General features: G+C 40.7%; 1 non-coding gene across 1 annotated transcript; it reads right to left on the bottom strand.

The window, feature by feature from the left end:
* Positions 1-13,201: 13,201 nt before the first annotated feature.
* LOC130608398 (U2 spliceosomal RNA) lies at positions 13,202-13,387 on the bottom strand. The gene has a single exon (XR_008974531.1). It is a non-coding gene; the product is annotated as a U2 spliceosomal RNA (small nuclear RNA).
* Between the last annotated feature and the right edge of the window lie 13,006 nt (positions 13,388-26,393).

Raw genomic sequence — 26,393 nt, 5'->3', positions numbered from 1 at the left:
CTCTGTCTGAAAACCTGGTATACAACAGGGTGGATCTTGAGTCCTTCCAAACAGTGTCCTCCCCGTGGTATCTGCCAAGAACACTGTAATGAAAATAATCAGATTTGGCATTTGTGACATCTTACCTTTGCGGGATACCAAGGAGAGCCACTGAAATACAATTTTTCCAAAGTAAAGAATGCATCCACAGAAAAGCTTTTTAGAAGAAAATTTCCTTTCATCTTTATTTTAAAACTTATTATTTTCCAGGATAAGATGTTCTGTGACAAGTAGCTGTGATAATATGACAACAGAATTCCAATGATCTGGCAAACTAGCAAAAACAAAGATGCAAAGATGTCAAAAATTAAACCTAATTGTAAATTTCCACATTTTTGTTTTGCAATATAGATGTGAAGTTTCATAAAAAGGAAGAAGGTGGCCCATGTTGTAAGATATGAACTAAAAAGACCAGAGTTGTCCCCCAAAAGAGCTTATGTGTTTAAAAAACTAATCTACTAACCTTTAAAAAAATGTATCTTAAGCTATTTAGAGGAAGAGTACTAGCTTCACTTGTACTTGGGTGTACATACCAGGTAATCCATCGGAACAAACCTAAACATTGGAGTTTGGACTGTCTGTGAGGTGACTACATGGAGGACAATGAGTCTACCATGAAAGCCATTTACCATCAGTCTATCTCATATTAGATTTTGGAGTTGAATCCCCTAGAGCTGCAGTTCTTGGTGTGAGTTCTGGCCTGAATGGAGTCAAAACCAGCCTTTGTTAAAATATAAATGGACATGTTTGGAGAAGCTGTTTTGTTGTGTGAATGTAAACACTCTTGAAAGGGACTGTGTGGTGGGTCTGACCTTTCATACAATGAGGAATTGGAAGATCTCAGCATATTCTTCATCTGAATTTAGGGGGTTACCCATCTTATTTATAGATTCAGAAATCACATTCAGGTTCAGATAGATGGGAAAATATTTAAATTTGCCCATATTTGGTATAAATATTTCTGTGTAATTTTACGTACCTTGGCCCTCATCAGTATTTCTGTGTACAGATCTCACCTAAAGATTTGTACATACATTTGTTACAAAGGAAGCCAGAGCAAATCATTGCAAGTGTCACTCTGCAACAACTGCACACAAAGTCCACAAATTAAAAATCTTTTTAAGAAGAAAAGTAAGCTGAACACGACTTTTTCTGCAGAGGGATTTTTTATTGCTCTTAATGTCCAAAGGCAGTAGTTCATATTATGAACTAATGGCCTGTGAAATGTCATTTAAAAATAAAAGATGTGTTTGGGTCAGAGGAATAACAACATCTTTGACTGCCTTGTGTTTTTTCCCCAATGTTTTGAAAGTAATTTAATTTTTTCTTCTTTTTTTCTTTTTTTTTGGAAAATACTTGATCTCAGGCTAAAAAAGAACAGACTTAATTACAAACCATAGCTTTTTTGCCTCAATTTGCACAATTTTGACAACAGTCCTTTAAATGCAGGGACACTAGCACAGCTTAATTGAAATTCTGATGATGTTTTTTGCACTAATTGATACCCATGTTGGCAGACTGAGCTCAGCGACCCAGGAATGAATGGACAGGAAGAATGAGACTATCAGCTTATCCTTGCAGGTGGTCTTTCCTGATCAAGATTAAAGAACATTGGCAGGGCACTGCAGGAGAGCTAGCACTGCTGATACCCTATGCTATTCTCATTTTGTATTTAAGCACAGGATTTCAGTGTTCAGGCTGAGATTTTCAGTCTGACTCCATTTGCAGTAGTAATAATAATAATAATGCCTAAAAAAAAGACTGAGAAATTGCTTGATTACACTGTGTAAGGAGGTTGGCAAGGAGAAAATGCCAGCTACAAAAGAGGCCTTTAATCTGTCAGAAAAAAGGATAGGTGAGAACTAATGATTTCACTTAGATTTAGCATGAATTCAGATTAGTATGAGATAAAAATTAATAACAGGGTAGAAGTAAGGTGTTAATAAGCTCTGGAACAAATTTCCAAGGATATGTTAGGTTCTGTGTCCTTCAAAGTCCTCAGGTAGCTGTCTAACAGGTTCTTGGGCTCAGCACAAATAAACCTGGCAGAGCACACCATAGCCTACAATATACAGGGGATCTGACTAGCCAGTTCTGTCCCTTAAAGGCTATTAATCCTGTTAATATTTCCTTCTTACATAATGTTTTCATCAAAGAATTTAAGAAAGCAGATCAGTTGTATTCCCATTGTACATATATGGGGACTATATCTCAGGGAGCTTAAATCACTTGTCATATGACATTTAAGAAGCCAATGGCAGAAAGAGTAATACACAGCCTGTTTGTCAAATTCTGTCTTATCAACTGTACACAGTGTTCTGTGGAAAAAACCTTACAGATACAGTTAATTTCATTTCATGTATAAAAACAAAGGAAGGGAATAAAATTTGGCAATTGAAAACAAAACAAGAAAACAACGACAGAACATTATGTTAGACTAGCTTAATGATCTCTTCTCCAAGTTCTTCTTGGATGAAGAATGCACACAGGACTTCCTTAAGGGTAAGTTAGTAGGTGAAGAATGTAGCCCAAACCTTATTTCAGTAACTTCAGAAGCCTCCCCATAGAAAGCCATTTTTGCAGGTGATCTTATCCCATTTGGCAAATGCTTGCATGAAAAGCTTCTATTTATTTTTTAAATTAAAGAGCATCACAATAAGTGGCCTAGGGTTGCGGCAGCAACTGCAGCAGTTTACCTTCATAAGAAGAGGCTTTGTTGGAATTGCAGGGCTGAAAAAGCTGACAGGGCACTTAGTCTGGCTTTGTGATTATTGAAAATGAGATGGCCTATTGGCCTGGGATGTGCATTTGGTTTTTATGGAGCTGCACCAAATCAGATATTAAGGTGGAACCTATAAATGGCTTTTGTACATCTGTGCCAGACTATTTCTTGCTGCTTTTCATTTCACAAGGTAGAGCAAGTACAAGTAAAAGCCCCATGTTGAAACCTGGCAAATTTGTATGGATGACAGACTATACAAGAATGTGTGCAAACAAAGGGGGACAAGATAATAAAAAAAAAATAAGCATTTTGAAATGTTGCAATTTTTTTTTTTTTATATTAAGTTAAATATCTCTATTACACAGCATAGGCAACTGCCAAGATTTTGTGTATGACAGGCTGTGCCAACATTTATATTCAGATGCTCCAAAATCCTGTGAGAAGTAAAAAAAAGACTTTTGAATGAATAGATAGTACAGCCTGTCCTCCATATCATAGGGAAATGTTCTTTGGTAACTAAACGTGATCAGCTAGCAGTTCTGAATGCATGATCACATTCGTCACTGATGTTTATTAATATTATATTTCTAGGGCAATAAATCCAGGTTATTGTTAAAATGATATTGTTCTCATGAACTAAAGTTCAGTGAGCTAGAATTAGGTTTAAGAATAAGCTCTTTTCTTAAGACTGATGTCTTGCACACATGTAGGCTGATGTACATCTTCACAAAGGTGCATTGGTATAAATTTGAATTTAAATCTCTCTCCTGTACTGCTGATCATAGATAGCTGCACTCTTTAAAAACACAATTAAGTCCTATTGTTATCAATTGTCTGCAGCTTGAAGAGCTCACAGCAAGGCACAGCACTGTCAGAGCTAAGCAGATACTACTTGTGCTTAGCATGCATTTTCTGGTAGGTTGGGAATGGTCACAGTGGAGGGTTTGATTTGCTCCTGGGTCTGCACATGCCAGGAAATGGGTGAGTTTGAGACACTATTAGAAGTCACTGAAAGCAGGAGAGGAAACTGGGAGCAGGTTATGACCAGCTGGAGTCCTCCCCATAGAATCTGATGGAGGCAGAGTGAAATGAGATCTTGCAGCTCTCCTACAGCCTTGTTTGAAGAGCCAAGTAATTAATCTGCAGTGCTGGTCAGATGGACATTTGGCCATGATATAAAGTAGGGGATTAGAGAAAGATGTTCTAGAGGAGTATAGTCAAGATTTCAGTAGTTTCCTGAGTTTTCATATTGTGTAGTTTGTATGCTGCAGATAAGCTTATGATGTAGGACAATAGCAATGTGATTAAGTCACGTGAATATTTGATTACAATTAGAATGGATTCATTCTGCTTTTCATGTCTGAAAAATGCTGCTGCCTTTCTTTCTGGTGGGTGAGTGCTGTTTTCATTTAAACTTAGAAGGTGCAAGAACATGCAAAGGCAGCAGCACAATCACATCATTTTGATTCAAAATTCAGTGGACCTCTGAGAACTATGAGACAGCAGCTCGTATATAGACAGGATGGTGGACAGGAATAAAAGCATGCTGGTAGGATGGTACACATGCTGAGCCTGACTCTCCTCTCATGTACACTCTTAAAACATGGGAGTAGCAGCACTGAAATCAACACTGTTATACTGTGCATGGTGCATATAAAGGAAGAGTCAGGCTTTCTATGTGTCAAATTCTTTGGCCATCTCATTCTGGGAAGGAGAGCTATCTAAAATGCTTTGGAAGCTATGTTCATCTAAAACATTCAGGTGAACCAGCACTTCAAAAATTATATTTTCTTGTGTTCTTTGAAGCACTTAGCTAAATCATTTGAAATACGTTATTACAGAGGTAGTCAGTGTCACCACCAAAGCCAGCATTCCCTTAGAACATTCATTATGAACCTTGTTTTGAGTATTTTCTGTAGTAACTCAACCATTTTAAGTTGCTTTGGACCAAGACACAGCAAGTTTGCAGCATTTGTAAATTCCCACTAAAAATGAATGAAAGACTGTTTAGATTAGGTTAAAATAACTACCAGTATAATCTTACAATTAAAAAAAAAAGCTCATCTATGTAGTAAATACATATTTTAATCTACTATTTTCCCCTGCCTGGAAAGCTCACAACAACATTTTATCTACAGGTCAGCCCCAACATCCTATTCTCAGTTTTAAATTTCAAGACAAACAGCTAAAAGTTGGTTTATACCTTAATTTTGCATACTCAGCTTTTCTTGTAGTCTTCTGAAGGCACAGTGGAATTCAACTATTTCCTTTTTACAGATGGTAATACTGAGAGGGGATAGTTTTGTAAATGTTATGAAATCTGGAAATGAAAACTTCTTGTTCCACAGAAGATAAAGCAAAACCCCTTATGATTATGACAAGAACTAAAGAAGGCCCGTAGTTTGTATGAAGGATGGAAGACTTTTCATATATCGGGTTTTCAGTGGACTTTTTTTGAGAAAGTTACAGTTTTATTAAGAGGCACAACTTCTCATTGCACTAAGTGCACAGAAGCATCAAGTAGAGGTATTGATGATACCAGTGAAGAACATTGTAGTTTCTTCTCACATTTTAAATAAAAAGACTTGTGTACATCTTATAGTAAGTTAGGTATTTTCTCTGTCTTCTCTGATTTATTTTATGATCTGTTTTTTAACCCAGGAAAAAAGTCTATAGAAAGCCCCGATTATGGGAAAGACTGTTAATCTTCACTCCGCAGGGAAGGCTTGTGCTTTGGCTCACTGTTTTTATTACGAGCGAGAAGAGCCAAACAGGGACCCTCAAGTCTTCGACAGGACCTGCCCAGGAGCCGGCAGCTCAGCTGACGAGAGCGAGCAGCTGACTCACAGGGGGCGGAGCCTGAAGCAGCGGCACCAGCCCTCAGTGGGTAAAAACCTGCCCCGGGGAGCGCAAGCGGTCTGGAGCGCGGCGAGGCAGTTTGCGCGGGCAGGCGGGCGGGATGGTGAGCACTCGCCTTACGACCAGGGCCCGGTCCGGGAACTCTGCTCTGGCTGCCCCGGCGATGGCAGTGTAGGCACCCAGACAGAGCCGGTGAGAGGGGAGGCTGCAGTGCAGAGCTCGGGGTGCAGAGAGTGCCTGCACTGGACTGGTGAGGGGAGGGTGCACAATGGGCAGGGCTGCACTCGGTGCTCCCTGGTGGAGGTCCTCCTGCAGCAGGGGCTGAGCTGCGGGATGCTGTTAATGGGCTGCGAGATATCAGGGAAGCTGAGAGGAAGCAGGAATGCTTGCTCCAGGCCCAAACTGTGCAGGGGACTCGAGCTTCACCTCTAGCTCATGAAGGAAAGAAGGAGGCCGTTAACCCGGGAAGCTGGGAATTAGTGACAAAAACAAAACAACAAAAAAAAAAGAAGGAAAAGGACAATCAAAAGCAAGGGGCTTCCTCCTACATCTGTTGTCCCCACGCAGAACTGCTTTGCTGTCCTGTCGGAGGCTAATGAGGAAAGGCACTCGTGCCAGAAACAGTCGGCTGATGCAATGGTAAAGAAGATCTCTGCTGGTGCTGCCAGGAAAAAGTGATGGGTCATTGTAGTAGGGGACTCTACACTGAAAGGGACAGAAGCACTGGTCTGTCGGCCTGACCCGGTCTCAAGGAAGGTGTGTTGCCTACCAGGGGCACGGATCAGGGGTGTTGCAAACAGGCTGCCTGCTCTAGTAAGTCCCACGGACTATCACCTGCTTCTAGTGACACATGTGGGTGCTAGGGATATAGACAGTAGTAGCCTGGGGAACATAAAGAAGGACTACAGAGCCCTGGGAGAGGTGGTTAGAGGCTCTGGAGCTCAGATGTCTTTTCATCAATTCTCCAGGATACAGGGGAGGACCTAAAAAAAGCTAGGAGGATTGGCCAGGTTAATAACTGGTTAAAAGGGTGGTGTCATAGTCAGGGGTTTGGGCGTCTTGAACACGGGACCCAAGTTTGTAGGCCAGGTCTAGTGGGGGCTGGTGGAGCTGCTCTAAAGAGCAGTTTTGGTAGGAGGCTTGCCAGACTGGTCCAGGAGGCTTTAAACTAGATGTGTTGGGGGAGGGGGGCATCATTCCATCCCAACACACCCAGTCAGTTGCCAGCACCTATAATAAATGCTCGGAGCAATGTAGAGATATTCCAGCCGCTCCAGCCAGTGAGCTGGCTTCATTTGGAGCTTGGCTCAGATGCCTCTATACAAATGCCGGTAGCATGGGGAACAAACAAGAGGAATTAAAGATATGTGCACAACTACAGGGGTATGATATAATAGGCATCACAGAAACATGGTGGGATGGCTCCTGTAACTGGAGTGTTGGAATAGAAGGTTACAGGCTCTTTAGAAAAGACAGGCCTGGCAGGCGGGGAGGGGGAGTTGCCCATTATGTTAGGGATAGGCTGGAGAGTATGGAACTCTGTCTGAAGGCAGGTGACCAGTTAAGGGAGAGTTTGTGGTTCAGGGCTAAAGGGAGAACAGCTATGGGAGACATTACTGTGGGGATCTGCTACAGACCGCCTGATAAAGGAGAACCTGCAGATGAAGCACTCCATAGACAGATAGCGAAAGCCTCACGCTCACAGGCCCTTGTTCTCATGGGGGACTTCAACCACCCTGACATCTGTTGGAAGGACGGTACGGCCCGGCACAAGCAATCCAGGAGGTTCCTCGATTGTGTGGAAGACAACTTCCTTCTGCAAGTAATAGAGGCGCCGACAAGGAGAGGTGCCATGCTTGACCTTGTGCTCACCAACAGGGAAGGGCTGGTTGGAAACATGACACTCCAGGGCAGCCTTGGATGCAACGATCATGAGATGGTTGAATTTGAGATCCTCAGGACAGTGAGAAAAGCGTGCAGCAAGCTCAGTGCCCTGGACTTCAAAAGAGCAGACTTTGGCCTCTTCAGGAACCTGCTTAGTAAGGTTCCATGGGATATAGCCCTAGAGGGCAGGGGGGCCCAAGACTGTTGGCTGATATTCAAGGATCACGTGCTACAACCTCAGGAGTGTTGCAACCGAACCAGAAGGAAGTGCAGCAGGAGGGCCAGGAGACCTCCTTGGATGGATAAGGAGCTGCTGAGGAAAATTCAAATGAAAAAAGAGGCTTATAAAAAGTGGAAGCAAGGACAGGTGGCATGGGAAGAGTACAGGGCTGTTGTCCGGGAAGCTAGGGACCAGGTTAGGAAAGCTAAGGCCCAGTTAGAATTAAACTTAGCTAGAGGTATTAAAGATAACAGGAAGGGATTCTACAGGTATGTAGCAAATAAAAAACAGACTAGGGAGAATGTAGGCCCCCTCAGGAAGCTCTCAGGAGAACTGGCTACACAGGATTTGGAGAAGGCTGAGGTTCTGAATGACTTCTTTGCCTCCGTCTTCACTGGCAAAGGCTCTGACCAAACCACCCAAGTCTTGGAAGGCAGATGCAGGGACTGTGAGAATGAAGACCTTGGGCCCACTGTAGGAGAGGAACTGGTTCAAGACCATCTTAAAAATCTGAACGTGCACAAATCCATGGGACCTGATGAGATCCATCTGCGGGTCCTGAAGGAGCTGGCAAATGAAGTTGCAAAGCCGCTGGCCATCATATTTGAAAAATCATGGCAGTCAGGTGAAGTTCCTGACGACTGGAAAAAGGGAAATGTAACCCCCATTTTCAAGAAGGGGAAAATGGATGACCCGGGGAACTACAGAGCAGTCAGTCTCACCTCTGTGCCTGGTAAAATCTTGGAGCAGATTCTCCTGGAAGGCATGCTAAGGCACAAGATAATCAACAAGGTGCTTGGTGACAGCCAGCCTGGCTTCAGTAAGGGGAAATCCTGCCTGACCAATTTGGTGGCCTTCTATGAGGGAAATACAGAACCGATGGACAGGGATAGATCAGTTGATGTCATCTGCCTGGACTTGTGCAAAGCGTTCGACACTGTCCCACACGACATCCTTGTCTCTAAATTGGAGAGACATCAATTTGATGGATGGACCACTCGGTGGATAAAGAACTGGCTGGATGGCCGCATGCAAAGAGTTGTGGTCAATGTTTCAATGTCCAGCTGGAGACCAGTAACGAGTGGTGTCCCTCAGGGATTGGTGTTGGGACCGGTCTTGTTCAACATGTTCGTTGCTGACATGGACAGTGGGATTGAGTGCGCCCTCAGCAAGTTTGCTGATGACACCAAGCTGTGTGGTTTGGTTGATACCCTGGAGGGAAGGAATGCCATCCAGAGGGACCTTGACACACTTGTGAGGTGGGCTGATGCCAACCTCATGAAGTTTAACCATGCCAAGTTCAAGGTCCTACACCTGGGCTAGAGCAATCTCAGGCACAGCTACAGGTTTGGCAGAGAAGAGATTCAGAGCAGCCCTGCAGAGAAGGACTTGGGGGTGTTGGTTGATGAGGAAATGAACATGGGCCAGTAGTGTGCGCTCGCAGCCCCGAAAGCCACCCATATCCTGTGCTGCATCAAGAGGAGTGTGACCAGCAGGTTGAAGGAGGTGATCTCTGCTCTTGTGAGACCTCACTTGGAGTATTGTGTGCAGTTCTGGTGTCCTCAACGTAAAAAGGACATGGAACTGTTGGAACAAGTCCAGAGTTGGCCCACGAGGATGATCGGGGGACTGGAGCATTCTGGGCCCCATATGAAGGCAGGCTGAGGAAGTAGAGGCTGTTCAGCCTGGAGAAGAGAAGGCTGCTTGGAGACCTCATAGCAGCCTTCCAGTATCTGAAGGGGGCCTATAGGGATGCTGGGGAGGGACTCTTCATTGGAGACTGTAGTGATAGGACAAGGGGTAACGGGTAAAAACTTAAACAGGGGAAGTTTAGATTGGCTATAAGGAGGAAATTCTTTCCTGTTAGGGTGGTGAGGCACTAGAATAGGTTGCCCAGGGAGGTTGTGAATGCTCCATCCCTGGCAGTGCTCAAGACCAGGTTGGACAAGGCCTTGGGTGATATGATTTAGCTTAAGGTGTCCCTGCCCACGGCAGGGGGGTTGGAACTAGATGATCTTAAGATCCTTTTCAACCCTAATTATTCTATGATTCTATTCTATGATTCTATGTGCATTTTCTTTTTGAATCATTCTTTCAACATGTATGTAATGTCTGCCATTTACATACTAAAAGTGGCCCTGGTGTTACAACCTGCTTTTCTGGTTCTCCAGAAATCTTCCTCTCAGAGTTGTGAGGAACACCTAGAATTACTTACTCATGAGAAATGCTGGTGGGCAGAAGAATATTGATCTGAGGACATCCACAAATTTCTTGCTGGTGTTATTGCATAGTAATATGTTGTTTAAGGCTTTTCTCCAACAGCTGTAGCCTTGTCTAGGGTCATGGCAATACCCCTGTCCTGGCCCTGGAGTACTAAAGAGAGAGCCAAAGCCAGACTCGTGCTGTCCTTGAGTGCTGTTCAACATAGATGCTGGAACATGTGCATAGATGTTGGGTTGTGTGACATTTTGTATTAGGTATAATTTATATTGTGAAAAAAATGTTTCAGCTTGCTATATTTTAAGTACATGGGTTCAAATTTTCCCTAATGGGGATTTGCTGCAGCAGATTTCATTCTTTTTATTGTCTCTTTCTCTTGAAGTTCCTTTCAAAAAAGTTCTGGTTATTTTCAGTAAGCAGGTTTGAAAAGCAGCAGAAATAACCTTTTAACCCTATATAAGAGAACAAAGGAAATTTCTGGTACTTTATTCTTTGAAAAGCTCAAACATCCCTCTGCTTTGGAGCAAGGCATTTAGTAAAGAGGAGCTTTCTGTGCTTTCTGCCACCCTTGTGTTTCGCCAATTTGTGTGCCATTGGAAAACTGCAGTTTGAATGCTCACCCATAGTTATAGTAGAGAATGCTTGGATTTCACCAGCAGTGTTGCCTATGAGGAGCCTGAGTTTCCTCTCATGGGGTTTTCTCCCAGTTCTAACAGTGGCCACAGTGGGCTGGGCTGAGCGCAGGGATGGTGTCTCAAACCGTTTGTCCCCACGTGATCTCAAGGGAGTGAGTCCTTGGCGAGCTCCTGCAGCCTGAAGAAGGAGACTGGGACTAGGATGAGGACACTTTGAATAAGGGCTCTGGAGTGGAGAATAGGACTGGTGTCTTCAGCACAAGATGAGCAAAGCACTGCACTGAGTGCCTCCATATGCACCAGTGGAAGAGCTGGAGCTGCTGGGACTGGCCAGGCAAATGCCTAAGGGTGAGATGAAGAAGGTATCCTGGCTTTGCATGGAAAGTCTTGTAATCTTAATATAATGTTATTTTAATGAAGTTTTTTTTTATAGGGAACACTGAGAGCATTGATAAAAATTCTTGGACTTCATGCTCTTCAGCGACGAAGAGTGTGCATGAAATCACACTGAGTGCCAGGACTCTGCCCTTGGTCAGAGGCTTCAGTACACTGAAAAAGACCCAAAGCATTATTCTGCATATATCTGTGGAAGCAAAAAAAGCACTAGTGAAAGATCTGTAATGTGGCCCTTAAAGTCTGAAGCAAAATTTATCTACCTTCAAAAATGTTTGTTTGACTAATACTCCTGAAAGTAACAGCTTTGGTTTGTTTTTTTAAATTTACATTTTATTATGTAACTTTGTGTATCAGCAGCAGTATTTATTTTTTTTATCTCCTCTTGACTAATTTTAGGACCAACCTTATAAGTTAAAAAAAAAAGTGTTATTTTTTACCATGTCAGTATTTGGATGTCTTTATTAAAATTGCTGATACACTGCTGTACTGTCAGACTGTTCATAAAATTTTGCTTAATGTTTAGAGCAAGAACTTTGCAGAAATTTGTTGCTTAATTTTTATTTTCATCTATCAGGGAATACAGCCATGGGAGCAAATCCTTATTTTAGAACATCCCAACAAAATCCACACAACTGGATTTATTTTCTTTTTCCCCCAACAGTTTCAAATTATGTTGCAGTGATTGCATAGAACACTGCTTGTCTGGTTTGGAAACTAAAACATATAAGAAAGATCATTCCCGTTCAGTTATTGATATTTCATGTACATTAAATACTGAGATTCATTCATAGAATCATAGAATAGTTAGGGTTGGAAAGGACCTTAAGATCATCTAGTTCCAACCCCCCTGCCTTGGGCAGGGACACTTCCCACTAAATCATGTCACCCAAGGCTCTGTCCAACCTGGCCTTGAGCATCGCCAGAGATGGAGCATTCACAACTTCTCTGGGCAACCCATTCCAGTGCCTCACCACCCTTGCAGTAAAAATTTTCTTCCTTATACCCAATCTAGACTTCCCCTGTTTACGTTTGAACCCATTACCCCTTGTCCTACCACTACAGTCCTTAACGAAGAGGCCCTCCCCAGCATCCCTATAGCCCCCCTTCAGATACTGGAAGGCTGCTATGAGGTCTCCATGCAGCTTTCTCTTCTCCAGGCTGAACAGCCTCAACTTTCTCAGCCTGTCTTCATACAGGAGGTGCTCCAGTCCCCTGATCATCCTTGTGGGCCTTCTCTGGACTTGTTCCAACGGTTTTATGTTCTTTTTATGTTGAGGACACCAGAACTGCACACAATACTCCAGGTGAGGTCTCACGAGAGCAGAGTAGAGGGGCAGGATCACCTCCTTCAACCTGCTGGTCACGATCCTCTTGATGCAGCCCAGGATACAGTTGGCTTTCTGGGCTGCGAACGCACACTGCCGGCTCGTTCATTTTCTCATCGATCAACACCCCCAAGTCCTTCTCTGCAGGGCTGCTCTGAATCTCTTCTCTGCCCAGCCTGTAGCTGTGCCTGGGATTGCTCCAGCCCAGGTGTAGGACCTTGCACTTGTCATGGTTAAACTTCATGAGGTTGGCATCAGCCCACCTCACAAGCGTGTCAAGGTCCCTCTGGATGGCATTCCTTCCCTCCAGGGTATCAACCAAACCACACAGCTTGGTGTCATCGGCAAACTTGCTGGGGGTGCACTCAATCCCGTGTCCATGTCAGCGATGAAGATGTTGAACGAGACTGGCCCCAACACCAATCTCTGAGGAACACCACTCGTTACTGTTCTCCAGCCGGATATTGAGCCATTGACCACAACTCTTTGCGTGCGGCCATCCAGCCAGTTCTTTATCCACCGAGTGGTCCATCCATCAAATTGATGTCTCTCCAATTTAGAGACAAGGATGACGTGTGGGACAGTGTCGACTGCTTTGCACAAGTCCAGGCAGATGACATCAACTGATCTATCCCTGTCCATCGGTTCTGTATTTCCCTCATAGAAGGCCACCAAATTGGTCAGGCAGGATTTCCCCTTAGTGAAGCCATGCTGGCTGTCACCAAGCACCTTGATGTTTTTCATGTGCCTTAGCATGCCTTCCAGGAGAATCTTCTCCAATATTTTGCCAGGCACAAAGGTGGGACTGAGTGTTCTGTAATTCCCTTCTTGAATTTTCCCCTTCTTGAAAATGGGGGTTATATTTCCCTTTTTCCAGTCGTCAGGAACTTCACCTGACTGCCATGATTTTTCAAATATGATGGATAATGGCTTAAATTAAAAAAAAAAAAAAAAAGGAAGCTCCAGATCCAACTCCCAGTGCCAAAATTCCATTTAATATAAAGTTCTCTAATTGAGGACATATCAGATATTAAACTGATACAAACAGATACTACACTTGATCTTAGCCAAAAGGCTGAGAAGCAATTCAATAGCTAAATAGCACTGGAATCAGTTCTTCTTGTGTTCTGCTTCTTTCTACTTTAATTTTTCTGAAAATTTTGTCTGATTAGCTGTTAAATAAGTAAATATATATTCAGCATGTAATGTTGGTAGCCAAACTTTTGCCACTTAGAGTGGTGTGAAACCAGTGTACTTTTTCCCAGGGTGATTACTTTAGGTACAGACCAAATGCAGTAAGGAAAAATAAAATGGTAGTTAAGTATAAATATTTTGTTTGTGAGTCTGTGTTCAATATTTGTGTGTGTGTATATATGTGTGTGAATATATATACACATAAAGAGCACTTTTTGGTAAAGCGGTGATTTATCTTTCACTAACTAGTACTATGAGTCCAAAGTATTTCTTTGATTGTGACCTTTAATATAATTTTTTTTCAATTTGCTGTTTAGCAGCTGACTTTAACATATTTCAAATAGAGCTATTTAATATAGCCCATGATGATTTTCAAACCTCATCATAATCTATTTTTCTAACAGGGTCACCTTTAACATATGATGAGATGAATGTATTTTATTAACATCTCTTCTTTTTATAAGGATGTCTGATTGAAAGCTGCAATTTTTTTTAATCCATGTGACTTAAAAAAATAACCATACACAAGTTTAAAAAATTAAAATATGGGTTATTCTTGGATAAAATTATGCTCTCTCTACCAGTCACTTTCTGTCTTTAATATTTTGTAATCTTCTGCTGGCAACTTATTCTAAAAGATGTCTGATCTGTCCTTAGACTTGGCGTATAGCTGCAGTTTGGTATAATATCTGTTGGTGCCACAAAGTGTATTCAGAATACTTTTTACATAGTTTAAATATACTGTGTGGGTTCTTCATTTTGGAGAGAAAAAAGAAAAAAGGAAAAAAGCAATTCAGAGTTCAGCTTCTGGGGGCTCTCTGTTCTTCTTCTCCCATTGTTTTATTTACAGAGATTTATGAAATCCCAACAGAATTATATTTCTTTGCATGTAGTGTTGCTACTTTGATATGAGGAGGAAGCAGTGGTTCTGCCCCTCATACACAAATTCATCAAAATATTTATTCAGTTTCAGGCTCAGTTATTTAATCTGTTAGACAACAGTAGGAATGCAGAAAACTGATCAACAGGACTTTTGTTTTGAACAAATTCTAAAAATGCAGATTTTTTTTTTTTAATTTAATCTGGAAGAAGGTTTATTTCTTGTCTGCTCTGACAGAAGGGTGATAGGTTTCTATCTCTTAGTCTAATTAATACCTTTAATCTTTTTTAATGGTTAAACAGTCTCCCTTTGGTTGCAAGGCAGAGAAGAGATAAAAGCACATAAGGCTGGAGGTTAATCCCTGTATTTTATTTCTTAATTTCTGCTATAGGGATTCCCTTTGCATCATTTCTGTTTACTTTTAAGTACTCTTCAGATGCTGGGAGAAAGAGGCAACAAAAAGTGTGGTTAGGGCTATCACTCAAGATTAGGCAGACATTAAACTTTTGTGAATTTAATAAAAAATAATTTTATTAAAGATGACCAAATGCGTTAATCTGGTTTTACTTCCATCTTTTTATTATAATGTCTTAGAAACAAGGGAAAAAACCCCAGACTTTTATGTGGACTGTTTTGTTCAGCTAGTGTTCTCTGCCTTGCGCTGTTCCAGCGCAAGTTGTATGTGAAATGCAGTAACACAAAAAATTACAGATAAAAATTATCAGGTGGCTGTCTTAGGAAAATACTGTATGTATTTTAGTTGATTTCTACCAGTGTCTTAAGTCATTTCTTCATAAAAAAAATCTAATGCCAATGTTATGTTAAGTATGAAATTAAAAAGGCACAGAACATTAATGTCATTTCATTTCGTCGTGCTCTCAGATGTATGAGGTGAGACTTTCATTTAAATAAATTCTGAGACAAAAATCTCATGTAGAATCATGGGAATTTTTACCGCTGATAGTGGAGTGGGTCAGGTGGTTGCCTTGTAGCTTCTGAAAAACAAAGTCAGCCAAGCTATTTTGTCTTGATAGCCTAAAATGTTATGTTGGAGATGAATACATTATATTTTAAAGGTTTTAAGTGCTATCACAAAAAGAGTTTGGTGATAAAAATCACTTTTTCTTGACTTTTCTATTTAGAATTTTCATGTGTTTAAGTGAAGTAGATCTTGGCATACTCTGCAAATAAGATAAGAAGCTCTGATGTAACCCTTCCAAAGAGATTATAAGATTTAGGATTTGGGCTCAGACATATACGTGTCCTCAAAGGAGACTTTAAAAAAAGAATTGGATTTGTTGGTTTTATTTTCCTTTGTATGCAAAGAAGTACTGTTTTCTTCATTAAGTGGTGCTTGTATGCTAGAGAATCTTGAATAAATGCCTTTCCATTTGTCATGAACTGATACAGACTGTATTCTGAAGAGGCATTCTTTAAGTAAAAACACAAATGCAAAGACCACCAACTAGAGATGTAGAAGTTAGACAAAGGAAGATAGTACCTGGAGTTTTTATATGAGTTATATTTTTTTTTTACTTTGGCAAGTAGCCACGGCTTTATAATACAGAGTCATTCTGCTTTGTAGACAGCATACTTTTTTGGTGCCAGCTTGCAGCAAAAGTAGTAAGTACCAAATATTGCCATGGCCTCTGCAATATCAGTTTTCTGCACTGTAGTGTACAGTGTAGGGTACACTGTAGTGTACCCTGTAGGGTACAGCTAGCTCAGCCACACTCTTGTCTGCTGGGGCCCATGTACTCCTCATACACCCAGCAGCCATGGGGCTTGCAACAGGTGACTTTCCTCCCATTCACCTCTTCTCCCCCCAGCTTGGTGGTATGATGATTTCTGGCTGTGATACTTTGGGAGGCTGACATGATGATGTTGCTCCCATCTAGTTAGCAGCCATTCAGAATGGTCCACAGATTAATGGAGGTGGCTGGGAAAGAGGGAATTTTGGGTTCACATTGTGAATGCTGCTTAGATGAAATAGGCAAATATATATACAGTAGTGTTGTTGCTGGTACACAGGCAAAACAAGGTTTGAAAAGAAAAGTGGTGTCTTTTGGCTGACAATTTTGAAAAAAATATGCAAGTTTTTCTTCATGTTACATTTATAAAATATCTCTGAATGGTCTATATTATGGAGATTAATAAACTAAACACTGGATTTAAAGGCGAGGATTTTAGACGAATGTCCCTTAACCTATGAGGTACTTTTACAAGGGTCTTATAGAGTTGCTCTACTTTGGGCCCCTCAACTGCTTAAATTTTAAGTAGATGCATAATTGCTTTCTTGAAATGGATGTAAATTGTTGAGATCTGGCATGAATAAGCCCTCAGTTGTCAATTATTCTTGTGCATATGATTGACTGTGACTTAAAAACTGAAAAAAATTGTAATTAGTGGTGCCAAAAATTTTGCTTTTTTTTTTTTTATGTTTGTTGATAGGATTACTGCTAGATGGGGGAAAATAGTCGAGTGATTGAAAATGTTCAGGTTCTTTTTCTCTGTTTCATAAAATTGATTTTCAGCTCTGCTCTAAATTATTCAAGCCAAACAGTAGTTAAGCCAATGGATATTAGTTTAAAATAGAACTAAGATTAGGGGTTTTCACTCCCCTTTCCTAGAATTTTTGGAAGAAGAAGTGGCACTTAAGCAGGAATAAGAAACACGTCCAAATAGCCAAAGGGACTCCAGTATTAGAGACTGTGTAGTTCTGGGTTAGCCCAGATTTGTGGAGCTCCCAATTTAAAACAAATCACATAGCAGCTGTGTTAATGCCATAGACACTGGAAGCCCTGGAGCTGCTGCATCTGAAAGCATCCTAGTCTAAAAGGGACCTTGAGGGCCAGGTTTTCCCAACAGCTACCTGTGGAAATCAGGAGGACCATGTTTGGAACCATGCTTGAGTCTCAGGTAGATTTATTGATGTTGCTTGCTGAAGTGCAAATCTTTACAAGGTTTGAAATGCCACTAATATGAAATGGGCTTTGGGGTTTTCTAATATGCTCTTCTTTGTAAAATTCCATGATGCAGTTTGTGATGAAAATGGTGAAAAAAAGCCTGAGAAACTCCTTAATTTGTAAGGCATTACTGTATTTTTCCCTGTGCTTAATCCACTTCCATTTGTTGTTAGCTTTTCTGTTGGAGCAATACAGTCTCTATGGCAAGGAATGCTGGAATGAGGCACCTAGTACACGAAATATCTAATTTATTATTGGGCCAGCTAGGTACTATAGTAATACAAATAATTAGCTTTAAGTGGCCTTTAATGAGGGATCTACAAGAGAAGAGGGTATTGCCTTTATAGACTAGTTCATTAGACATGAATGTATGTTAAAAAGTCCATTTTAATTTAGTGCTTCATAAATAATAGTGTCTTGTCATAGAAGAAAGAGGCAATGACTCTTTTCTCATACTGGCCTCACTTCATTATCAGGAAGATATTGGCAAATACAGGGAGCAGAAGAAGACCCATACAATGATTTCTAAATCAACCATGTCCTTAGAATTGCCTTCCCACATATTTTGTAAAGAATGGTTTGTTGATATTTCAAATACATGCCTGGTCTCTGCCGCTGGGCAGAATCATGCCTGGGAGCTCTTACATGATTTCTGCGACTGATCATTTGAAGGAAAGATTTTTAACTCCACAATCTTAATAGAAATAAATTAAAAATTGAAAAGGGAACTGGAAAAATACTCTCAGTTATGGTGATAGGCTGGAAGACCTAAAGATGTATAATTTAACTGCAAGATGATACTAGTCTGCAATATTCAGAGGGTCAGCCCTTCACAAGAAATTATTTAGTGCACTAGAATTAGGTGTAATGGCCTAAAATATGGTTTGAATATGTGTAAAACTTCCTCACTTGTAAGTCTATTATTCTTTGGAATAATCACAAGAGAAATGGTACAAGCCAATGACTCAATAATTAAATATTACAGTGGAAAACTTGTTATAGGAAATGATTCTGCCTCAGTCTGAGAATAAAGCAGTTACCTAATAAGACTTCTGAATCTGTAGAATACCCATTCACAAGATAATTTTCCTTTACAATAAAGGAAATGTCTTTTCTCCAGGCATCTTTGGTACAATTGCTGGTGATACTTTTGGGATCAAAGGCATCTCACGTGTTAGCACAACATTAACATGAGTATTTGTTAATCTTTTTAGTTAAATGTCAATTGTACAAAAAGACCTAATAAAAACCACCTACCATCACATTTTTAGGGCAGTAAATTCACAGCCAATTTTGATCTGAATTTGTAGAGCTAATCAAACAGCCTAATTAGATATGAGGAAAAGAATAGACCACTACAGAATTCTTTCTTTTTTTGTTGTTGATTCAAACACACATGAAGCATCTCAATGAAAGGAAGGTAGCTAGAGTAAGATTCCCATTCATAAACATGTATCCACTATTTTGCTGTCTTCTTCATCTTCAGGGTATTTTAAAAATGAATTAGATACTGAAGCAATTAAGCCATAATGCAAAATTTTCTGAACTACTCATTGAGTAATCCCAGTCTTAAACAGATAATTGTCAATAACACACTAAACATTTATAGCCTGTGTATGGCCCTTATGAGAAGTGCTTCCTGTTGCTATGTTGGCTTTCCAGGGAAAGTGAACTTTGCCCAAATCCTTTTGTATAAATTGTCCTTTACTACAGATGCATAAAGCATAAAAATAAACACCCAAATTCTATTCAGAAGGCTCTTCTGAGTTCTGGAGTGGCACCATTTTTATATTTTCCTCATATAAGCTAGTTTCTGTTTTTCCCATAGCTCAGATTCTGCTTAAAAGCTAGAAACATTGTGATCCTGCCTAATTTTCAGAAGGTATGTATTCTGAAAAATAGCATCATGTAAGATAGCTCTGAGTGACACTGTTGTGCTCCCCCTGAGTCAAATTCTCTCAGACAAATCTGGTTGTCAATTTTATTATTGTGAAAGACTCAAGTTTTTGACTGTATCTACTTGTTTGTTATGGAATGCGAACAATGTATAGGGATGAAGTTTTATTAAAGGAAGATTTTAAAGTAGACACGGTTTGATAAATATAAAGATGTAAGTGCTTTTTTAGGAATATGACCTAAGGGATTTTTTTTGTTTTTCTTTCAGCTTATAGCACCAGTAATATTTTAGAAATAAAAAAACCTTTCTCAAAGTCACCAGGCCACACCATCATTTTTCACCACTGTTTTCATCTCAGCTTCCTTTCTAAAGAAAACTTCTTTCATTACAGTGTGCAGAGGTGTGTGTAAGGAAGGTCACGAGTCCAGCTGTAGTTACAAACAACCATATAGACAGAAACAGTTATATTTAGTCAATACCAGAAGTTTTGTTGTCCATCCATTCTTTTACTTCCCATCCATGTAATTTCTTCAATCTACATACTGTTTCAAATGTCACACAGAGATGCTTTTTCTTGAAAAGCCTCTTGAATGCCAGCATAATCTCTTAAATACCAAATGTGTATTTATCCAATGTTGTGAAGTTCCCGGTATCTGATTTGTGAATGAATCTATAGATCTTACAGCTATAAACAACTTATTAGTAATATTAAACAGACTTTCTGCCCCTAAATTCTTTTTCACTCACCTTATCCCACATAGGCTACACAGAGCACTGCCGTTGCTATGAGGGCCAAGGTGCTGGGGGGTTTGACTGCTCATGAAAGTCAGGAAAATACCTTGTCTTAACTGGTAGGCATCTAGAAACTGTCAATATGAGCACTAGAGATCTGAACAGACATGCCAGCAAAATGGGCAGAGTGGTGTCCTCTTACATAAGCATAGCCTGAATAGCTCTGGGCATTGCAGACCACTTGTTACATGGTGCAGACCATAAGGATAGGGGGGTTCAAGCCTGGATGGAGGTGTGACCTTCCTGGGTGGGTGTCAGAGCACTGCTGAGAGGGGATTGCAACAATCCATGTGTGAGATGCTAAAGCACAGCCATATACAGTAAAATCTACACTGAAAGGAAAAGAAATGGCCATCATAATTGTCTAAGTATAATTCACAGTGTGAAGCTTATCAGAAAGTGTTTGTGTGTCAGTGAGGAGACTACCTTTGCAAAATGTGTATATTTTCTTTGCAAATTAACTGGAGAATGTTTAATTTATTTCTTTCTTTCGCTACTTCTTCATTAAGCCATAGTGTTGAACTGAATGATATTTGATATAAAGCTTGTTCAGTAATTTATTTCCAAATGTAAAGAATACATCTCTGTTTCATACTTTGAAAGGATTAAGCCTGTTACTATAACTATAGTTGATGAAGAATGCTGTCTAAAAGTTCTAATTTAAGATGGAACTGAATGTGCTGTAACTTTAAAAGGTTTGCTACCTTTTGAAAAATAAAAAAGGCTTTTCTTTAAAATTGATATGCTCCTTTACCCAGAGCTTTTGTCAATATACAAAACTGGAGACACATCAAGGCTCTGGCTTTATTTACATGTTCCTACAGTAGAAAGGCAAGCTCTAAATCACGATCAGTCCTCCACAGAGTGTTCTCATTAGCTTTACCAGGGAGCCAGACCTCTTCTCATGTTGGAGGGAAATCACATCAGAAGGGACCAGCTTCTCTCCCTTACTAGAGAGGATCAGAGGCAGAGTTTTTCCCTAACAGCTGACAGCTCTACAGCTGTGGCTGTGCCTGTCAAACATCTGTCTGGAACAGCCTCTTATGGCTGGATGAAGGTGTCAGCTTCATAAAGGGGTGGGCCTTCTGAGGCACCCCAAAGGAAAAGAAGATGCTGTGATATGTTCTGTCTCTCAAGCTAGCACACATGCTGCCTCAGTAGGGGAAAACCTGCTGCTTGCTGTTCTGGCTATGGGAGCTCATCCTCGTGTAAATACACTCAATATAGGTATAGCCTGTTTCCCAGACTTATTGTTGGTGAAGTAGCCATGGCAAATATGAAGGATTATGGTTTTCTTGTTAAAAATTGGATGAGGGAGGTGGAGAATGTTTGAGTTTTGTGTACAGGGTAGAAACTGGAAACTGAGACTGGTGTGGGGACTGAGACAGGACAAACTCCAGCCATCATTGCTGAGGCCACAAGTGCATCCAGAGGAAAAACAGTCCTGTACCCTCTTGAGTCAAGCCACAAGGTGACCTCTGTGGTTTTGGGCCATTTTCTCAGGAAAATAAAAAAAACACCAAACACAACCCACCAATAACAGCAAAGTATTTCCATGAAAACTTCAAGATGTTCATATTGTGCCGTCCAGTATTTGACTGATGTGTTGCTTAAATTAATCAACAATACTGATGAACTGGTTATCAATATGTTTCCACTTTTAGGTAATAATTTTGAGTTCTGGAACAAGCCATTTTTTAAGTTGATCATTGCTCTGGAACTACTTTGCAAAAATGAAGAAGTTCAAGAGCTCATAATTTTTCGCTTTCCCCAGGAGTGTCGATAAGGCCCTTCTTTTCCTCTGAGGAAGCATTTCTGTTTGAAAAACTTCAACCTGGTTTTTAATCCCCAGCATTGTTATTGAATTGCCATATGGCCTTGAGCAAGTTACTGAACATTTTCTATATCTTGGTTTATCTATTTAGTAGAGTGCTTACACAGCACAGTGCACACATACTAACACATCTAAAAAAAGTCAGCCCAGACAGTGCCATACCTCTGTTCAAGTAAGTACTTTTAAGGAGGAGCAGCAGAACTGCTGATTGTCATTCTTCTGCTTGAAGAGACAGAGGGTGAGATGTCCTTTCTGCTTCTTCTCAGGGAGAGAAATAGAGGAAAATTGAGAGATGCCCCCCTCTAATTGGATACTAAATTCCCTGGCACCTTAAGTAGAAGTTGCCTCTTCCTTGGAACAGGTGTCCTGCCTCTGGGCAAATGATCACTCTCTGCAGTCAGCACCTAATGCCTATAACTATACTTTGACACCATTATGGAGTGCAGGTCAAGGGGAAACTTGGTGAACCAAGAGAGGAGGTTGGAATAACAGAATCCAAAGCTAGGCAAGAAGGTGAGAGGCAGTTTTAAGAAAATGAAGCTTTGGGGGGAATTCTGATCAAAGGGAGAGGAAGCAATGTCACCTACTCCTTGAGCAGCAACTGCAGGGGATGGAAGTACAGGGAAACACAACTACAAATATTGCCCAGGTCATGTGTTTGGAGGCTGGGTAGAACTAAAGGAGGAAAGCAACGACTTCGGGAAAGATCCCGTTGTCTGACCTAGTTCTACCCTGGAAATACAGGGCACTCATAGCAGTTGTCTGTTTAAAACTGTGTTGTCTACCTGACCTGGCCAGCCTTGCTGTGGTCCAAGTCTTCATCAAATCACAGTGCAGTGAATAATCCGTTTTGACTTGCAAGAAGTAAAAGAAGAAATTTCAGTAAGATCTGCAGATCAAACAAGACACATAATTAACTTCATCCCTGCTTATTCACATTGAACATCTCTACTGCCTCTTCTGTCCCTGTTAGGCCAAAGTGTAACATTTGACACCATCCAAAATAAGGCTTGAGGCAATATAGCACAGTGTTTAGATTGTATAGTGGAAAAATGTCCAACCATAGGTTATTACTATAGTTTCTTTCCAGTGTCCTTTGGATGGACAGTACAGGGAAAATAACAGTGGTCTGGTTTATGAAGTTCCAGATAAATGAACTTTTAATAGTATTTATGTCAGCCTTCCTAATACCTGCTAGGGAATACACAGCATTGTACAGTTTTTACTAATACTTCTCTGTTTGATAGTTAAGTTGTTGTGTCATTCTCTGTTTTAAATGGCCTGTAGTACCAGTTCATAATACTGGAATGAGCCACTCTAGGTGGTGGCTACTCATATGCATGTAGCCAGTGCTCCCTGAGGCAGTGAAATCCATTGCCTCACTGGGAGGGCTGGGAAGGGGATGCTCAGAGGAAGAGCTTAGGGGTGACTTCTGACATGAAAAAATGTGTAACCAAAATTCATTTTTTATTTCAAAATTTAAATGCAATGTGAATACGCAGTAGCATCTGTTGTACTGCCTGTTTCTATGTGTGAGGAGTCTTTGACAAAAACAACATCCACTCATTGTGGAAACTATAAACAAAAACCTGCTGACTTCTTTTAGAGAGGAATGCTATACTAAGTTCATTTAAAAAGATATTTTTATTTTGATGTGCCATGAGGAAATGAGTTCCTCTTCTGGCTACAGAAGAGTTTGCATATTGTAAGTGAGAAATGCTTTTGAAACAAAGCCAACTTTAACGTAAGAATGCAGCTGTGGATAAAACCTCTGGATAGCTATCATGCACTTTTACCTCCCTCTTCTTGGCAACCCTATGACAAGAATAAAGCCAGTTTTGAAAATACAAGTGTGATATACTGCATTTGAGATACAAAGTAACCATGTCTAACGATAGGAAGTAATGACTTTATGTTTAAGCTGTAACTTCATATATTTTTCTTTATATACTATTCATTTTAGCACTAGCTGTTTACAGAATGTATTAAATATTTAATATCACAATGCCCACATAATATTTATGTGCAAAAGATTTAAATCTACTAATCCAAATCCACATAAAGCTGTTATCCAAAGCTGCAGCTTTCTAATTTTTGTACATACATGCACACCAATATGTACAAACAGGCAACTGTTTTTTCATATGGAGAGATAGCTGTCAGATGTGCAAACCAGTAAAATATTCTACACTGTTGTTGCAAAAAAAGGAATTTAATAGTCAACTATTCTAAAGAATAAAAGTTCTTTTATTAGAACTGAACAGACTGTTGAAATGAAATAGTTGGGCTGTGAGAAATTAATCCAACCAGTGGGATAAAAATTGGAGGTATTTACTCTTTTCTTTATTTTTCTACCCTTTAGTCAAGTACACTATCACCAAAGATAATGATTAATAAAACCAGGAAAACCTTAAAAAGCCTACCTGTAAAGAAGACTTGCAAGCGGGTAGCTGTCTGAATATTGTTTATTTTAAGAAATCTTTGCGGACAGTTTTAGAGGCATTTTGACAATGGGACTTAAAACTGTTGTGGACTTTTCAACAGTACCCACATCTTTGGAGATACAGATTTATATTTAGAATGCCAAGGCCTTCAAAATGTGCCCAGTTAAGCATAGCCTGCCAGGCCCATCCTCCATGGTATGCTTTTTGCAATACATTGTGCCCCAGACCTTCTGCCCAACCAACTCAGGAGAACACAACTTCAGATGAAGACAACCTTTTATGAGAAGAGCCAAGGGACATGTGTCTTGCCAGTTCAAGCTTGGGAAGGGTTTTGGAGGCTGTGAGTAGACACCATTTTGCGCTATTGAAGCTCCTCATGTTTACTAGTGGTGTATTTAAACTGCAAGACCAGTTTGTAAGTCCAAATCCTGCATCCAAGCACATGTGAGATCAAGATCCAAGAATGAAAAGGTCATCTTTCTGTCTTCCCTCAAATACTGGTTTCTATGGGAAGAAGCACACACAGATGGACCAGAAAGAAGCCATGTCATGTTTGAGTACGGTCCTGCATATGGACCAGGGCCAGCCAATGGATCATATCTGGGAGCTGTGCAGAGGAGCACATCTACCTTAGGAAGACATATCCAAACATACTGTTGGAACAGCTAAGAGGAATGGTGTACTATTAGTAGCCACGATTTTTGCAACAATTTCTAGAAAGGCTGGCTTTAGGAATAGGCAAGTGGGCAGCAAAATGTCTCTGATGCCAGACTCCTGGACAGACAGGTTCACTTTTGCTCTTGTTCCTGCTGTGGAGGAAAGTAAATAATATATCAGTGACTGGGGCATGTGAGGGAAATCCACTTTTGCCACTTGATCCTCTTCCCTTCTTTTCTGATCATCATTAAATATAGCAGTGGGAGAATTCAGTTTGGTTCTGCTTACATTAGTGGAGCATGCTGCAAACATGTCCTGTTAGTGCTCATAGGGCTCATCCAGCAAAGCCTTTTTTTTTTTTTTCAGATAATTTATCTCCCTTACTGATGTTTGCATAAAACTGGTTTAGTTCTGTTTCATTTGCATTAGTTGAAAATGCAAAAGGAGACTATAGAAAGAAAAAAAAAGCCATTTTGAAAAGTACAATTTAAGGGAGGGTTGAGTGAGAGATGTGAAAAGTGAGGGTCATTGTTGTGATTTAATGCCAGCTGGCAACCAAGTCCCACACAGCCACTTGCTCTCTCCCACACTGGTGTGATGATGGAGAGAATTAGAAGAGTAAAAGTGAGAAAACTTGTGAGTTGAATCACAGAATAATAGAATACCAGGTTTGAAGAGACTTCAGAGGTCATCTGGTCCAACCTTTCTCGGCAAGTATGACCTAGACTAGACATTAAGATGAACCTTAAAACTGTCCACTGTTGGGGAATCCACCACTTCCCTGGGAGATTGTTGCATTGGCTGATTATTTTCATTGTGAAAAATTTTCCTCTTGTGTCCCATCAGAATCTCCTCAGGACTAACTTGTGCCATCACCCCTTGTCTTTTCTACGTGACTCCTTGTAAAAAAGAAATCTCAGTCTTCTTTGTAGCCACCCTTTATATACTGGAACATGGTGATAACATCTCCCCAGAGCCTTCTCTTCTCTAGGCTGAACAAGCTCAGCTCTCCCAGCCTTTCCTCACACAGCAGGCTTCCTGGATCTCTGACTATGCTTGTGGCCCTTTTCAGGACCCTCTCCACATCCTGTTTTTTATAGCGGGGGCCAAAACTGGACACAGTATTCCAGGTGTTGCCCGACAAGTGCTGAGTAGAGTGGGATAATTACATCTTTATCTCTGCTGGTGGTGCCTCTGTTGATGTAACCCAGCATCCGGTTGGCTTTCTTTGCTGCACACTTTCTTTCACACTGCTCATTCATACTGAGCTTGTGGTCCACTAGGACCCTCAGGTCCATTTGACAGAGCTGCTCCCCAGGCAGGTAGATCCCAGCCTGTGCTGCAGTCTGGGGTTATATTTACCCAGGTGCAAGACCTTAGGCTTGTCCTTGTTGAACTTTATAAGGTTCTTGTTATCCTGCTCTTTCAG

Source organism: Pezoporus wallicus, unplaced genomic scaffold, assembly GCF_028554395.1.
Source record: "Pezoporus wallicus isolate ANWC-B61680 ecotype Strahan unplaced genomic scaffold, APGP_CSIRO_Pwel_v1 contig_4131, whole genome shotgun sequence".
NCBI lineage: Eukaryota > Metazoa > Chordata > Aves > Psittaciformes > Psittacidae > Pezoporus > Pezoporus wallicus.
Note: the sequence above shows the minus strand (reverse complement) of the source record. Positions and strands in the feature narration are given on the sequence as shown.